The sequence below is a fragment of the Nicotiana sylvestris genome, chromosome 7 (assembly GCF_000393655.2).
Source record: "Nicotiana sylvestris chromosome 7, ASM39365v2, whole genome shotgun sequence".
Classification (NCBI taxonomy): domain Eukaryota; kingdom Viridiplantae; phylum Streptophyta; class Magnoliopsida; order Solanales; family Solanaceae; genus Nicotiana; species Nicotiana sylvestris.
The window spans coordinates 51,685,721-51,700,455 of NC_091063.1; the positions used below are offsets into that span (position 1 = coordinate 51,685,721).

Consider the following 14,735-nt stretch of genomic DNA (forward strand, 5'->3'; position numbering starts at 1 on the left):
TTTTCTGAAAGAGTGGACAAATCTACAATGTAAATATTGTTAACTTTTTTTTTCCTGCAAAAAAATCTTGGCAGTGGTAAGATTTATCATAAAACATTTGGTAGACGTGAATGCTACCGAGTTACCTCTGTCACACAGTTGTGATACACTGATTAGGCTATATTTCAAGCCATCTATCAAGTAGACATTCTCAATGGAATGTGAGTCTGTCTTACCTATCTTTCCAACTCTAATGATCTCACCTTTCTTACCATTTCCAAAGGAGACATTACCTCCTTTTAGGTTCTCAAGTGAAAAGAACTGGTTCTTACTTCCAGTCATATGCTTTGAGCAACCACTCTCCATGTACCATATTTGGCTACTTCCCTTCACTTGGACCTCTTGTTCATCATCTGATTCTCTAATGACCATAAGTTCTTGTTCATCTCCAGCCTCATCTTCTAAATCCTCATTTGAGCTTTCTCCCCAAGCAACAACCATAGCCTTTGTTCTTCTTGGGTTGAACCTGTTCATTCTTCCTGTTTCTTCGTTCAACCCTTTCTTTCTTCCATTCAATTTCCCATTGAGGACAATTCTTGATCATGTGGTCAGTCTTACCACATTTGTAGCAGCCCTCGTTGGTCTGTTTTTCAGGAGCCCTTGGTTTGTTGAAGGTTGTGCCTCTTGAAGAACCCTTTCCTCTCATTAGGTACTTCTTGAAATCCCTTGTGATCATTGTCATTTCATCATCCTCTAAGTGTACACCTTTAGTTATTCTGAGAGCCATGCTTCTTTCCTTCTTGGGTGCATCCATCTTCATGGTTTGCCTTCTCAGTTCATAGGCAGTGAGATTTCCAATCAGCTTATCTAATTTGAGAGTAGCAATGTTCTTTGATTCCTGAATAGCAGTGATTTTGCTTTCCCAAGTTACTGGCAAGACCCTTGTCAAGATTTTCTTAACCTTGTCTTCTTCAAGGATAATTCTTCCAAGAGACTTAAGTTCATTTGTTAGTGTTGTGAACCTTGTGTACATCTCTTGGATGGTTTCTCGTTCCTTCATGGTGAAATTCTCATATTGAGAATACGACAGTGTTCCTCTTTACTTGAGGAGTTCCTTCATGGGCCACTTGTAGAGTGTCCTAGATCTCCTTAGCAGTAGTACACATTTGAATTATGATGTACTCGTTAGGACCTAGTCCACACACAAGCCATTTGTTGGTTTTGGCATTCTTTTCCCACTTCTTCAAATCTTCAACAGTACAGTCAGCTCTAGTCTTTAGCACATCCACTCCTTCAGCATTCTTCTTTGTAGTAGCCAGTGGACCATCAGTAACAATGTCCCAAAGTTCATAGTCTTCTCCTATGATGTGGTCTCTCATCATGTTCTTCCACCAGGAATAGTACTGGCCAATAAAGAGTGGAGGCCTAATAGTGGATTCCCCTTCCCAGTTTCCAGGTGGTGCACTCATCTTGATCTGTTCCTAAGGTGTTAGCCTCTTCAAGGATAACCTGCTATGATACCTGTGAGCACGTGATTTTTGTTTTACGCGACAATCGCTCCAAAAGAAATAAAAATAATAACAAATGGTCCTGCTGTACAATTTTTGAATTTTTACGGGGCACTTGGTTAATTATTTATGATTTTTGTCCATCTTTATTTTTATTAAAACAAAATACAAAAATGTATGTGTCATGCGTAGTTGGAACCGTAATCCGGTTATTAAAAAGAAAATCATAAATATGCATCTTTGTCCGTGATTTTTGTTTTGTTTGATTTTACCTGCTTTAAATATTTTAATATACGTGTGCAAATAATAGTGTTAAGTGTTTATTTAATTTTAATTTGATTTACTTAGGTTTTGTTTTTTTTAAAATAAAATAATAAAAAATATATATGAGATAAGTGCAGAATTGGTTTGAAAATCAGTTTGGGCTGATTTTCATTTTAAATTCAAAGCCCAAACAACCCAGCCCAAAAACCTGTGCTTGCCCCGGTCCGGACCAGCCTACTTCGAAAACGTCCAAACGACGTCGTAGTGGTTGAGTCTGATCTGAGCCGTTGATCTCTGAATGATCAACGGCCAAGATCTCACACCCCGTACCCACTAACAGACCCGACCCGTCTCACCCGGACCAACCCCAACCCTTCACCCTCGAAACGACACCGTTTCCCGTTAGTTGAAGGATCCTGGACCTTCATCGTGTCTCATCCAACGGCCAGAATCCATCTACCCACTAACTATATAAACCTACAACCCTTCACCCCGCGCCCTAATCCAAACCCCCCCTGCCTTAGGTCGTCTTCACCAGACTTCAGACCTTCAAACCCTAGCCGCCCCTGTATACTTTCACCATGAAAGCCGGCGGCATGGACGCCGGTGATCCCATCCTTAACACCATAGAACCCCCTTGCCACCCTGAACATGGATCTGTTAACCACTTAGCTCGAATCCCTTCCCACCTTCTCGAATCTTCATTTGAAGATTCGAGTCGGAACCTAACTTACACCGATTAACCCCAGTTTCATACCAGATAGTCCCCGGACCCCTCTCGTGACCAAACCATGCTTGGTTTGGTCCGAATCTGACCAGGGAAACACAAATCCCAGATCTGATGTTTTGAACCCTAGGGTCCTCGTGTCTGTTCCTCGTGTCTGTTCCTTGCCTGTTCCGTGCCTGTTCCGTGCCTGTTCCTCATGCCTGTTCCGTGCCTATTTTAAACCAAGAGGTTAGGGTTAACCTCGTGTCTGTCCCGTGCCTGTTTAAACCAAGAGATTAGGTTTAAACCTCGTGCCTGTTCCGTACCTGTTTAAGCCACAGATGAGAAACACTTCGATTAAAGTTCGTTCAGCCTTAAGAAAGGCCTGTTCGAATCCAACCTGAGGCTCTTTGATTTTTAGGATTTAAGGTGAGTTTTGTTTTGTTTTCTTTTCCTTATTCCATGTACTGATTAAAGGCCTGTTCATGTTTTGTTGTAATTTGTGTCTTTGAATTTTTATCAACTGTTAATTGTCCACCTTACTTGAACCTCTGTGTTTGATTGAGTCCCTCTTCTGTCTTTACTGATAATGTGTATATGTGTGTGCTGTGCAATTAGTCGAACCTCAATTTTGATTGATCAACTGATTCCTCGAGTACAATTCTGTTTAGTTAGTACAATTCAAATCATGTGATTCGATACTGTTAAATGTCTGATTTTGGCTACGTTTGTACATGTTATGATTAATATAGTTCGAGTCGACATGTGTCGTCAATTATTTTCAGCCGCCTGAACAATAACAAATCGATTTGCTTCTGTTAAGCATTGCCTGATTCAATTAGGAACTGAGTTTAGTGCTTATAAATGTTAATTTGAATCAGAAATTTAAAATCAATGTTTTGTTTAGTTACAGTTCTGAAATTGGAGGGCATGTGCACTTGTGCACAACATGTGCATTTGTGCACCACATGTGCATTTGTGCACAGCCTGTGTCCTGCATAAGGGCTTTTGAATTAAATAGTTTGACAGCATATGCCATCAGACTACATTCTGCTGCCCATACTCTACTTTAGTTTCAGAAATAATAAACATTACTCAAAGTAAGTCTGCCAGGGAATATCATGGGGTTTTGTTTATACTTAAATAGCTAAGTGGAATCTGAAAAGAGGATAGCACATGGGAGGGGACCTGATTGATTAACAGGCTGTTTCGAGTAGCCTGATTTGGAGCTCATAAAAGGGGACTTCCATCAGAGTTAAAAAAAAGGATAGAAGATGGAGATCCGAAAAGGAGAAGGGGGATATTAGAGAGGGATTAGGGGATCAGATAAGAGCAGAGCTGAAGATATACACAGATAGACATAGAGACACACACAAATTAACACATACAGACAGACAGAGAGAATTGGGAGGGAACTGAGAGAATACATACAAAAAACTTAGTTTGGAGATTGAGAGTTGAAGTTCTGAAAGATAGAAAACTGGAAAAGAGTTTCGTTTGATAACACAGACAGCCAAAACTAGAAATTGCATTCTTTCCTACTGTCTTGATTTCATTGGTCTTGACCTGTTTGTCCAAATACTGATTTCTTCTAAAATCAACTGTGTCTGCTGGTTGTTCGTTGGTTTATTCTGGGACTTGGTCTAGCTGGGATCCTGATTCTATCCCAATTATTTTGCTTGTTGCTGCTGCTGCTATTTTGTTTCATGCTGCTGCTGATTTCCCTATCTTCTTCCTCTTCTCCTTTGCATTTTCAGTATTTCCAGGTACACATCTCGAGTCTCACATTGGTGTAGATGATTGTAACATTGAAAAGCATGAATCGAAAGATCTGAAGAATTTTTAATCATCTGTTGCCTTACTTATAGCTTTGCGAATATTTTTAAAGTTGTATAAATCCTTTAACTTGTAGCCTAATAGAGAATACTTAATAAGTTTGTACTTAATTAATTTTTATGTTGATTTGAAACTGTGGTGCTTGATTCGTTTAGTAGCATACAGGATGTAAATATAACTCATGGAATGTGAAACTATTTAGTGCGATTGTTAAAACCAAATTCACTCTTTCAGCATGCTTTGAATAAGTAGGGGCCAATGGCTGTTAAATCTAGCCAAATATAATACAGTTTTGAATCACCCAGTTTCGATTTCTTTAGGCAGTTTATAGGACTAGTTTTGAATATCATCGGTAGTATTCTTTAATAAGGAGTTCTATTAACCCTGTTAAGCAAGTTAATCTAAATTTGACTTAAAGATGTTTGTTCGGATTAAATGTTGTGTTTCGTTAGAATAAACGGATTTCTTTGTCAAATTAAAGCATTTTTCCATTGAAGTGTAATGTTTCCTCAACTTTGTAAATAATTAACCATAAGAATCCGGATTAGGCCAAAGCATATAATTAAATTAGCATGTACCTTTTTCTTCTAGTTTTAGAGACAAACGCATTAGAAATGTAACCACTTTAGGATATCCTTTCTAAAATAGGGACGAGCCTCGCCAAATAAAACGCTAAAATTGCGGGGCCCTCAATAAATAACCATGGTAATTCTTTTAGAATTTGGGATAGGCCATTTAGTGAATTTCATGGCCTTCTACAAAAATGATAACGCGCTAGACTCCTTAGGCGCGGCTTAATAATTTAACCTTCTTAAACACGGGTGCACATTGATGTGACCCAAATCCAAATCTCAACGGAGTCAAAATGTGTCGACGACCACGGGTGCATTGATTGTGACGTGGTTCGAGATGCATTTTCACGACGTTGCAATTCTATAAAAATAAATGATAATAATAAAAGCGGTTTAAACTTAATAAAAGCACATAAGTCACAACATGTATTTAAATCAGATATTTAGCCATTATAACAATTTAAGCGACCGTGCTAGAACCACGGGATTCGAGGGTGCCTAACACCTTCCCTCGGGTCAACAGAATTCCTTACTTAGAATTTCTGGTTCGCAGACTTCATTTGGAAAAGTCGAAAATTTCCTCGATTTGGGATTCAAGATAAACCGGTGACTTGGGACACCAAAAGCCAAACCTTTCCCAAGTGGCGACTCTGAATTAAATAAATAATCCCATTTCGAATATTGTCACTTAAATTGGAAAAACTCCCTCGCGCATTTAACCCTTCGGGGCGGGCGCGCAAAAAGGAGGTGTGACAGCTCTGGCGACTCTGCTGGGGATGTTTAACCCAGAACCACTGGTTCAGGGTTCAAGAATTCGAGCTTAGAATAATTGTTATATTTGGCTTTATTATCTGATCTTTATTACATGTTTTTGCATAACGTGCTAAATGTTGTCTTTTACCGCTTTGATATTATCTGAACTGTATATAAACTGTGCCGAAACCCTTCTCTTCTTACCTCCGGGGAGAAGCTCGCTGGTCGAGACTCCCTATTCTGTTAGTGTCAATACCTGAAATAAGAAAGAGGTCGGACAAGTTACAAAGCAGGACGATCTCGCGGGTCCCCGGTACATAGCCCCCTCCTCGGCTCGAGTTGTCCGCTCGGGTACACAGTCTAGAACAAATACCCAGGGTATAAACCTAGTATAACGAGACTTCATGCCGGATCCCTAGTAGGAACGTTTATTTGCATCATGTTGCATTTGACTTAGGGGGCTCAACACAGGGGTTGGGTCCGTCTAGGACATGCAACCTGAAATGAAAAGACCACCCTGCTGCATCCTATTTGTTCTGCGCATTTATATGCTTCGGTTCCGTATGCTGACCGGTTTCTAAAAAAAGAGGAAAAATAGCAGCGAAGGGAGATAATTACATATTTTGGGAAAATAAAACCAATGTCCAAGTAGTGTCACAACCTCGCCGGAATTTTTCTAAAAAAAAGGAATAAAACCAACATTTGTCTTTTAATTTGATTTATTAAAAAAAAAAGCATATGAAAATTTTTCTTTTCTTTTAAAAAATCAAAAAAGGGGTATTTATTTAAAAGTAAAAAAAAAAATTGAAAATTCATAATTCAAAAAAAATGTGTTGTTTCTTTCGTAGTACCTCTTTTATAAATTCAGACTAATAGTCCAAATACTTCCTAAAAATTTTTTTTTTCTTGCTTTACCTCTTTTCAAAAGAAAAAAAAAAAATTCTTGCTTTCTAGGCTTAATTTATTTTCACTATCCATGATGTCCCGAACTACGCCGGTTTGATTCTCACCGGATGTGAGATACGTAGGCAACCCTCGTCGGGTTCAACCCCATTTTTTGCTAAAATAGCCAAAATCAATAAATAAATAAAAAAGAAAAGAAAAAAAAAGAGAAAAAGATGTGTCAAATTTTAAAAGAGTCATAAATAAGTAGGTGATGCTGTTTTGTCATAAATAGCCGAATGTTCCGGAAAGGGACGCCGGAAGGCTGACTTTGCATAAACAGCCACTTTTGGGTCTTGATTAGTATTTTTGTCCAGTTGACCCACACAGCCTTAAAATCTTCGTCCCCGAAGTGCTTAAAGGCCGTGTTCAAAACTTGATCCCCTTTGTAAAATATTTTTTTTCAGGTCATTTTTGTTAAAATCACCTTAATAAATGTGTAGGATGAGCACAATGCAAAATGAACATTTTTCAATAATGACCAAAATCCCTGTCAAGTTACGGCTGTGGTGTAATGATCTAGGTGCTGAAGGACAAAATGAGGTTAAGAAATATCTGAAAGGTCTCGTGGGTTTGTTGGAAATCCAGCCTCGGGGAGATATCATAAGAGCTTTGGTCACCTATTGGGACCCGGCGCACAATGTTTTCCATTTCTCTGATTTTGAACTCACCCCGACTTTAGAAGAAATGGATGGGTACATCGGAAATGCTGAACTTCCGTTAAGGCAAAAATACTTGGTCGCCCCAAGAGCTGTCACGGTACATCGTTTCTTGGATTCGCTGAAGATACCCAGAACGGTCCATAACCCGGATCTGGCTGCCGGTTTTTGTACTCCATGCTTCATATATGATAGGTACGGTCATGAAGAGGGATTCAATAATCCAATCAACAAACTGTGCAGTAAAGGTATTCGTCAGAAGTGGGACAAACACAGACGGGTAGCCTTCATGGTGATGTTCCTGGGCCTTCTGGTATTTCCAAGGAAAGACGGAAACATTGATTTGAAGATATCCGGGATCGTCAGCACTTTGATCACACAAAGTGACAGTACTATCGCGCCTATGGTAGTATCTGACATCTTTCGAGCTCTCACAGCTTGTAAAGCTGGGGGAAATTTCTTCGAAGGTTGTAACTTGCTCCTACAAATATGGATGACCGAGCACCTCTGCCATCATTCCGAGATTTTGAGCCGTGGTTCCCCGGAAAAGACTTGCATAGAAGAATTTTACACGAGAACCAAAGAGATCAGTTTGCCCAAAGGAGTCCTGGCATGGACCTCGTTCTTTCAAGCTCTTACTGCCAGCCAAATACAATGGACGCTAGGATGGTTGCCTGTTGATGAGATCCTATATATGTCGGCAGCTAAAACTCATTTCTTACTGATGGGGCTTAAGAGCATTCAACCTTACGCACCCTGCCGAGTTTTGAGACAGTTCGGAAGATGCCAGACAGTACCTCATGAGGAAGATCTTAGCACTCAAGCAGTTGAGATAAGTCCTAACGGACAATTCCCAGAAGCAAAGATTCGCCAAATCTGGAGTGAGTGTCAATATTTGAAATCAGATACTTGCGTGCGGGATCGAGCCAAAGGAGAGACGGCGCCAGGTTACCTTGCATGGTATAGAAGGGAACTTGAGCATGAAAGGCCGGCTAAGAGACCCCACATCCTGAATTTCGCCGAATCATCGCAAAGGCAGTGGGATTGGTTAGCAAAAGAAAGAGGCTATTGCGCCGAAATCAGCAGGTTAAAGCAACAAGTGGAAATCCTGAAATATGATCACAACGTACAAGTTGCTACCGGTCTGGGAGAACGGAACAGGTTGACTCAGGAAAACGAAATGCTCAGAGCCCAGATCAAACAGATAAGGATGGATGCGGATAAACAACCAAGGCGTCGATCAGATGAGCAATTGATAAAAAGGCTAAAAAGCAAAGTCAGGGAATGGCAAGAGGATTTAGAGAAATCTAAAAACATCATAGCAGAGCTCAGGGCACAGTGGGATACACGAGCAGATAAGCATCGCCGACACTTGAATCAACTGGAAGGTGACCACAAGAAAACTGTCGTTAAAATAAAAAGAGAGATGGCTACACTTGAGATCAAAGCAGCTAATCAGGCCAAGGATTTCCAAATTGAGAGCAGATACTGGTACGATCTGTCGGCCCAGATGAAGTTAGAAGTACGGCAACTGAAGCATCAACATATACAGGATGCTCAGGTATTCAAAATATGTAGCAATCAGATAAAACGCCTACTCATGGAGAAGAAGCAAACCAGAGATAGAATCAAGGCCATTGCCCATGCCATCACCAGACGATGTCTACGATGTGAGAACATGACCAGCGTTACCGTCCTCTCGACAGTGATGAGTTATGTCAGACAGACCATGCATGAGCTGGAGCAACTTGAGAGGGATCTCACACCTAAGACCGCGGCGAGGCCGAACGATGCCCCGCGGACACCAATTTTCAAAACCATAATGTACTCATAAGTCGAGTCTGTATCTTAGCATCTTCTGCTTGTTTTTCCCATTAGGGTGATTTTTAGTTTATTTTTGAGTCTAGGTTTATTTTCAAAGTTTGCCTTTTCTTTTGCAAATGTAGTTTGTAATAAGACCGTTTCAACAATAAATGTGTGTTTCTTTCATTTGTGTTTCGAACTACGTAATGATCTGATTCACGTAGGCATCGTGATACGTAGGCAATCCTCATCGGATCCGGTCGCATTTCTTTTACTGCAAAAAAAAAATAAAAAAAAAATAATAAAAAAAAACACAAGAGGGGGGGGGGTGATTTGTGTGATACCCAATTTTTCGTTTAACCTGATTATAGAAGGACCTGGTTCTTCTATATTTTCCAACTACTATTGTTTCGGAATAATAAATACAGAAATTAAAGAACACAAAGATTTTACGCGGAAAACACCTGGCTCAAAAGATGAATAAACCAAGACCTACCTTCCAGTAGGATTTTCCCAAACTCTCCACTAAAATCACTAAGCCAAATACTGCATTTACAAAAAACTCTTTTGTAAACTTAGGATTAACTCTAATCTCATTGTAGCACACATCCTCAACTGTTGTGACAACTTCAAGTTAACTCTAACTTGAAAACTCTAAGTACCTAATACAATTTCTTCTAGATAAAGCTGAAAGGTACAATATTAAAACACCTACTACAATTGAACTAGAATAAAAAGACAGACGCTTGGAACTGGTTCTTCTATCTGGTTCAAGTAGCTTCAGGATTGCACGCTTGAATCACACATAAATTGCTTGCAAAATTGCCTTGCTATTTTGCTCTCAATTCATGTTTAACTTCTGCTTATGTGCATTACCTGTAAAAGAGAACAACACTGATATTTATGGAGTTAGTAAAAAGAGACTAATTAGAATACAGATGCTACTCTTCCTTGGTGGAAGAGTTCTAGTTGGTCTGATCCTCTAACTCTATCCATTTCTTAAGCCGTGTTTCTCTTGTGTAAGGAGTCTTTCTCCTAATCCAATATGCAAACTTTTCGATCAGGATCAAGAGATATCATTTTTGGTAAGTTAGGTTTATCTCCTTCACGTGCGTATCAAATGTTTGAGTTGATTATAACTGTGCTTCACAAGATGGACCTAGTCCATGTCTGAGTTCCTTTGTCAGTTGTCACACCTCCTTTTTACTACCCCGAAAGGGTATAAGGGGAGTTTTTCCAATTAAAGTGACAATAATTGAAACAGAATTATTTATTTAAAATTCAGAGTCGCCACTTGGGATAATTTATGGTGTCCCAAGCCACCGGTTTAAAATTTCGAATCGAGGAAGTTTGACTCTATTTACGGTTTGCGAACACAGAAATCCGGGTAAGGAATTCTGTTAGCCCGGGAGAAGGTGTTAGGCATTCCCGAGTTCCGTAATTTTAGCATGGTCACTTTGATCATACTTGGTTTAATCAAATTGCTTAATTATGCATTTTAGAACCTATGTGCATTTGCCCTTTTAATTAAGAAATTATCGTTAAACAAGTCACACGCACGTGTAACGTTTGTTTGGCGCGTCAAAAATCATGTCACGCAAACGTGTCCATAATTAATAGCGCTTTATTATTATTAAGAAAGTTTGGCCAAAGTTGTGCGAACACATACTCTGGTTTTGTCTTTAGAATCGTAATTATGTCACGCGAACGTGTACATAACCACGACGGTATATTAAACGTGCCTAAAGCAAACTACGAATACCATATTTAAAACACTTAACAAGAGGGCCATAAGTGATTCAAATTGTGAATGGCACACCTCGAACTATATTAAGAATAATTTTATTATTACAAGGAAGTTTGGTCGAAGTTGCGCGAACGCATACCTCAATTTTTACAATTTTTAGAAACATAATTATGTCACGCGAACATATACATAATCACCATAATTTATTCGTTTCTTCTAATCCGACAATACTGACAAGGCTTCTTGGATTTGCTAATTTTTTTTTCTTTGCATTAACACCAAGCATACTATAATATGATGGCCACCTTTCTTTACAAAACTCCATTTCCCTCACTAAATAACGACAATATAGGTACACAATACGTTCATACTAAACGTAGCACTAGAAACACATTCCTGCATAGAAAGCACAGGCAAATCTCCTTGATCTTCTAAAATACTTGGCGAATGGTGAAAGAAGCAAGCCACATATGAAGTCTTATAATATATCACAATATGATCCCCTACCAAACCAATATGGACTCTTCAGAAATAGAAGCTATATCCAGCAAATGCAGACTAAGCGAATAAAGGACCAAATAAGCAACGTCACTCGAACATTCAGCCAAAATAGCTACCTTTTTTTATTGGAACGGTAACAAAGCCAATATAGCAAAGTGTATCTATGATATTTTAAGTTTATTAGTTGACAACTAATTACCCGAGAATTATCTCCGCATCTTCTAGTAAAAGACTCATTTTTTTTTTTAAAATTTTCTTAATGTTGTTTTTAGTATTATTTAGCTCTAGTGAAAGCCCAATCTTAAGACAATTGACACCACAACTATGTACAGAGTTTCCAGCTTCAGCTAAATCAACCTTCTTAATTTTATTCAAATCCAATGAAAAGACCCAATCTTTAATTCTAATAAACATACTCACCAGCTTCGCAACAACTTCTTCTCCAGTTTGTACATTGACTCCTTTCGTGAATACAAGAACTAAATGCTCAATATACAGCTACGAGGGAACCGGAGTCCAGGACCTCATACAGACTTTGAATAGAACTCGAATCGACTTGAAACATCGGCACAACCGAACTCCATAGTTTGATATTCAAAACCGAAAACAAAAGGACTGAAGCAACAAAAATATTTTTTGTATTTTTTCTTTTGAAAACTCAATTACAGGCTAATACTCTAAGATGGAAACATTTTTGTGTATATGTTTTTTGAAATCTAAAAGGAGAAGAGAAATTGGAATATAACCTCAGTCCCTTCTTTATATAGGCAGAACGGGACAAAAAACTGGCTGAAACTCTCAAATTTGTATCCGAAAATCCCTAACTTCTTTGTCTGTTTTTAGCCAAAGTTGAAGCCAAAATTCAAATTCACTTTTCCCCTTTCTTGTTTTCGTCCCTTTCCCCGATCTTTTTCTTGTTTTGTGTTTTATTTTTGTTTGAGCACCAGCAAGGTAAGAAGCAGATGATTTAGCCGGTTTTCTTTTTAGAGAAGCCGGTTTTCTTTTTTCGGCTTTAGGAATTGAATTCCATTTTCATCTGAAAAATCATTTTCGTTGTCAACCATCAGGAAATCCGCCGTTCTAGGGGTGTAGGGTCCTAGAGTCTAGGTTATTTTTTAGACTAATTTTTGGTTATATAGAAAGATTTTTTTAGGTTAAGGGGTATGAGTTTGGTATTATTGGGCTTTAAAATTGGGCCAAAGACAAAAAAATGGACTACAAGATCAAAATGGGATAAACTAATCCAAAACTAACTCTTCCTTCTAAATATACAATTTATAATATAAAAATATAAAATTAATCTTAATTAATTGAACTAAACTATATTAAAACATGAAACTATTTTTGTATTTTTAAAATTATATAAAAATAAAAATAAGGTACTATTTTTTGTATATTTTTTATTTAAATTTATGAAAGATACGTAAACTAAAATATTTTTGTACTTTTCATTTTTTTTTGTGACGAAATAAAGTAAAAGAGTCAAAACTAATTGAAATAACGATATTAGGCCTAAACTAAAGATTTACATGCTAAAATATGAAAAATCTTAGAGAGGGTCAAAAATCACATGTCTACAGCTGACCCTCTTTGACTGGAAATATGAAATATTTTCAGACAAAGAACGACTAGACAGGTTTTTTGACCCGACCATTATTTAAAGAGACCAAAAGCTAAAAGAAAGGAGAATGTGACCGAGCCCTGGCATCTGAGCTACCTACATATCCTTGGCTATAAAGGAATCAGGCCACGTGTAGTTCAAAAGTGAGTGAGATGATGGAGTATACCGAGGTAGAGAGCCGATCGAGGTGCCATTCCGTCGAGGTTCCGGTCCGCGGTCCTATTATTACATCAAAATAAAAAAAAATGAAAAAGACTAACTAAGTCTGTCAACTATGAGTTACAAGATTCATATATATAAGTCTTCTGAAACTTGATCTTGAGTCTTAAATGATTCTTCATGCAGACTTTAGATTTGAACCTTGACGCTTGCTAGTTGCAGGTGCTAGTTCATTCTTCTTTAGCTTTTCGGATCAAAATCGGACACCATATCATGCTTGTGACTTCAGTCATGTCTTGAGTAGCTCACATCTTTCATCCACTTCTGCATTTGGATTCATTTCTTTCCCTTCTTTTTATTTTTAACTTCTGAAACTGAGTCATGTCTTGAACTATCTTCCTTTGAAACTTGAACTGCTTTCCCTTGAAACTCGAACTGTTTTCCCTTGAAACTTGAACTGTCTTCCCTTGTTCTCCAGGTGAGCACCTGATTGCTGAACTTGAACTGTCTTCCTTCGAAACTGCTTTTCCTTGAAACATGAACTGTCTTCCCTTGTTCTCCAGGTGGGCGCCCGATTGCTGAACTTGAATTGCTTTTCTTTCCTCTGAAACTTGAGCTGCTTTCCCTTGTTCTCCAGGTGGGCGCCTGATTGCTGAACTTGACCTGTCTTTCCCTGAAAATTGAACTGAATTCCCTTGTTCTCCAGGTGGGCGCTGATTCTACAACAATACAGACAACAAAAGAAAATTTTCTCCCTTAGTTTGCTTTAGGAAGATTTGTGAGTTGTTAGCAAAACTATAAATCACCTACGCTGCTGTTGAATGATGCAACGATGAGAGTAAAATTAATGACTCCGCTAGGATGTGTGTCTCCTAAACGTGATTGAACTTGCGGAAAACTATAAACTAAGCTTGACTAAAGTAAAGACTGACCCTATTCTCCAGGTGGGGCCCCAGATTTAAAAAAAACTAAACATTGATAACTTAAGAAAACTAAAAATTGACCCCTCCTTTTTCTTTTCTTTTTCAAATTCAGATTTCCCTTTTTTAAAAAAAAATTATTATCCTAGGAGAAAATACATCAGACTAGGTTTTATATCTTAGGAGAAATATTCATTAGACTAAGATTTCTATCATAGGAGAAAATTCATCAGACTAGGTTTTCTATCTTAGGAGAGAGATTCATCAGACTAAGACTTTGATCCTAGAAGAAAATTCATCAGACTAGGTCTTTTTTTTTCTTTTTTTGGGTATCTTAGGAGAAAGATTTATCAGACTAAGATTTCTATCCTAGGAGAAAGTTCATAAGACTAAGTCTTTTATCTCAGGAGAAAAATTCATCAGACTAAAATTTTGATCCTAGGAGAAAGTTCATCAGACTAGGTTTTCTATCTTAGGAGAAAGATTCATTAGACTAAGATTTCGATCCTAGGAGAAAGTTCATCAGACTAGGTTTTCTATCTTAGGAGAAAATTTATCAGACTAAGATTTTGATCCTAGAAGAAAGTTCATCAGACTAGATTTTTCTATCTTAGGAGAAAGATTCATTAGACTAAGAATTTGTATCCTAGGAGAAAATTCATCAAACTAGGTCTCTTTTTTTTTGGGTATCTTAGGAGAAAGATTCATCAGACTAAGATTTTAATAGGAGGAGAAAATTCATCAGACTAGGTTTTCTATTTTAGG

At 38.1% G+C, this 14,735-nt stretch overlaps 1 long non-coding RNA gene across 1 annotated transcript; it reads right to left on the minus strand.

Moving 5' to 3' along the window:
- Nucleotides 1–10,826: 10,826 nt before the first annotated feature.
- LOC138872563 (uncharacterized) lies at nucleotides 10,827–12,356 on the minus strand. Its single transcript, XR_011400975.1, has 2 exons — nucleotides 11,691–12,356; nucleotides 10,827–11,272 (listed from the first exon to the last, which is right to left on the minus strand). It is a non-coding gene; the product is annotated as an uncharacterized lncRNA (long non-coding RNA).
- Between the last annotated feature and the right edge of the window lie 2,379 nt (nucleotides 12,357–14,735).